Source organism: Arachis hypogaea, chromosome 15 (assembly GCF_003086295.3).
Source record: "Arachis hypogaea cultivar Tifrunner chromosome 15, arahy.Tifrunner.gnm2.J5K5, whole genome shotgun sequence".
Lineage (NCBI taxonomy): Eukaryota > Viridiplantae > Streptophyta > Magnoliopsida > Fabales > Fabaceae > Arachis > Arachis hypogaea.
Window position 1 is genome coordinate 138,806,744 of NC_092050.1, and position 3,441 is coordinate 138,810,184.

General features: G+C 31.4%; 1 pseudogene; it reads right to left on the reverse strand.

Annotated features, from left to right (window-relative positions):
• Positions 1–357: 357 nt before the first annotated feature.
• LOC112749032 (disease resistance protein Roq1-like) lies at positions 358–2,051 on the reverse strand (annotated as a pseudogene).
• Between the last annotated feature and the right edge of the window lie 1,390 nt (positions 2,052–3,441).

Below are 3,441 nucleotides of genomic sequence, written 5' to 3' on the forward strand. Positions count from 1 at the left end.
TCCCTCCTTTCCTAATATCTTACAAAGAAGATTATTTTAAAGATGCACCAACCTATATTTTTGTGCGTTTTCTCTCATGTTTTCAAGAAAACACTCACCTTTAAAATTGTTAGCAATAAAGTTATAAAGAGCAAAAGCAAGTGTTGTTTTTCCTATACCACCAAGTGTTATTTTTTTGTGATATTAAGTTAAGAAGAAACGAGGGAGGGTATCACGAGAACAGGAAGAGGGGCTTTGTGGAATACTCATTCACTCCCTCTCTTTTCACATATGAGACGTCTTTTTCTCACAATTTGTCAGATAACTTTTTTTTCACTAGCTGTTGCATGGTTTTCACGTCAGAAAATTATGCAACAGCTAGTGAAAAAAGTCATCTGACAATTCGCTGTTTGTGAGAAAAAGACTTATCATATGTGAAGAGGGGAAGGAGTGAGTGAGTATTCCATGAAGCCTCTCTTCCTGCTCTCCTGATACCCTCCCCTTATTTTCTCCTAATTTAATATCACAAAAAGACACGCATGGCATCATGCCAATTACACTTGGTATTCTATACATTTCATTCTTCTTCAAAAATAAATACCATAATCTAAAATGGTTACAAAAAGAAAATGGCAAATCTTTTATGACAGTGCCAATCAAAATAAGCTTTTCTCGATTTTTCATCTCTTCTGAAATTTTTGGAAATTTCTTAAGGCTTGAGCATCCAGATAAACTGAGTATTTTCAGTGAGGCTAAATTAATAACAGGCGGAAAGCTTTTGAGCTTGGGACAATATTCAGCATTCAATATTTTAAGTTTAGATAAAAAACCAGTTGAATTGTGAGCTGAGACTAAATTATTATATCTTTTAAAAGAAAATTCTTCTAAAGTTTGAAGATTAGACACATCAGGTATCTCTTTCAAAGATTTATTGTAATTAAAATTTAAAACTTTCAAGGTGATCAACATCTCGAGAAAAAACAAACAAACAAACCAAATTAATGAACAAATTAAAATAAAACCAAATAAACCAGATAATGTAGGTTTACAAACATACAAAATCATAAAAACGAATTTAGTATACTTACCTTGGATAAGCTATCCAACTTGGGTAACATGTGGAGATAATCAGGCAACTTGAGCATGGAAAGCTTTTCTGGATCAAAATTAGAGAAAAAATATCTCGATAGATACCTCCTCCATTCCAATACTCTTAAACTATTTAGAAGATATTTGGGATATCTGAAAAATGACTATTTTTTATGATAAATGTTTTGAAATTTTTCATCTCTTTGAAATTTGTTTCATCCCATTTTACTTCTACATCATCATTTTTCGATGGGTTTTCACCTCCTTCCTTTCTAAATAAAGAAAATTTTCAATGTATAATTTCAATGGCCCTAGTTCCCTTTCATCACACAAAAGTAAGAACATGAATTGATTAAAATACATGTGTTAAAAAATGTCTTTAATAAACTTAAGTAAAGAAAAAACTATTACTTATTTGATTATCTTCTAAAACTTTAAATATGTCTTTGTAGAAATATAATCTACTATATTTTCTAGCCACTTTTGACGATTTTTCTCGACATATATCTTTGTCCATGTTCTCTATTAGATCGTGTAATGTTATTCTTAATTGATCAATCTTTGTGAGAGATTTTTCAACCAACATTCCAATATGATATTTTATACCCCTGTCATAATGAGCTTGAAGTACAGCAGTAACTTTCATTGAATTATGTCTTTTAAAATAACAAGAAATATCAAGAAAAACACTCTGCTCAACTTCTTCCAAAGCATCAAAACTAACCTGAACTAATCTTACGTATTTTATTATCAATAACTTTTTCATATTGATCCATTACAGATTCCCACTGTTCTAAATCTTTTCCCAACAAGTTAGAACCTATAACTTCCAAAGCCAATGGAAGTCTAGAAGCATAAGTTACTGCAAGGGTTAAAACATTCTCATACCTTGGGTTGACAATATCGATTTAAAAAGCTTTCTATTGAAGCAAATCTAAGGACTCTTCATTCAAACCTTGTTCCTCATGTTCTTTAAATGTCATGAAGTGTCAGCAAATGTTTGTCCCTTGTTGTAATAATGATTTTGCTTCCAAGATGAAACCAATATGATTTTTTCACAATTGTTGTCAACTGTTCATGCTCATCAACATCATCCAGAACCAAAAGATATTTTATTTGGCTAACTCTATCTTGTATATGTGAAATTCTTTCATCAACACCTATTATGTGGACTCCCTCCTTTCCTAATATCTTACAAAGAAGATTGTTTTGAAAATGCACTAACCTATATTTTTGTGAGTTTTCTCTCATATTTTCAAGAAAACACTCACCTTTAAAATTGTTAGCAATCAAGTTATAAAGAGCAAGAGCAAATGTTGTTTTTCCTATGCCACCAAATGTTGTTTTTTGTGATATTAAGTTAAGAAGAAACGAGGGAGGGTATCACGAGAGCAGTAAGAGGGGCTTCGTGGAATACTCATTCACTTCCTCTCTTTTCACATATGAGACGTCTTTTTCTCACAATTTGTCAGATGACTTTTTTCCACTAGCTGTTGGATGGTTTTCACGTCGTGAAAACCATGCAACAGCTAGTGAAAAAAAGTCATCTGACAGTTCGCTATTTGTGAGAAAAAAACTTATCATATGTGAAGAGGGGAAGGAGTGAGTGAGTATTTCATGAAGCCTCTCTTCCCGCTCTCCTGATACCCTCCCCTTATTTCCTCCTAATTTAATATCACAAAAAGACATGCATGGCATCATGCCAATTACACTTGGTATTCTATACATTTCATTCTTCTTCAAATACAAATACCATAATCTAAAATGGTTACAAAAAGAAAAAGGCAAATCTTTTATGACAGTGCCAATCAAAATAAGCTTTTCTCGATTTTTCATCTCTTATGGAATTTCTGAAAATTTCTCAAGGCTTGAGCATCCAGATAGACTGAGTATTTTCAGTGAGGCCAAATTAATAAGAGGTGGAAAGCTTTTGTGCTTGGGATAATATTCAGCATTCAATATTTTAAGTTTAGGTAAAAAACCAATTGAATTGTGAGCTGAGACTAAATTATTATATCTTTTAAAAGAAAATTCTTCTAAAGTTTAAAGATTAGACACATCAGGTATCTCTTTCAAAAATTTACTGTAATTAAAATTTAAAACTTTCAAGGTGATCAACATCTCGAGAAAAAACAAACAAACAAACCAAATTAATGAACAAATTAAAATAAAACTAAAAAAACCAGATAATGTGAGTTTACAAACATACAAAATCATAAAAACGAATTTAGTATACTTACCTTGGATAAGCTATCCAACTTGGGTAATATGTAGAGATAATCAGGCAACTTGAGCATGAAAAGCTTTTCTGGATTAAAATTAGAGAAAAAATATCTCGATAGATACCTCCTGCATTCTAATACTCTTAGACTA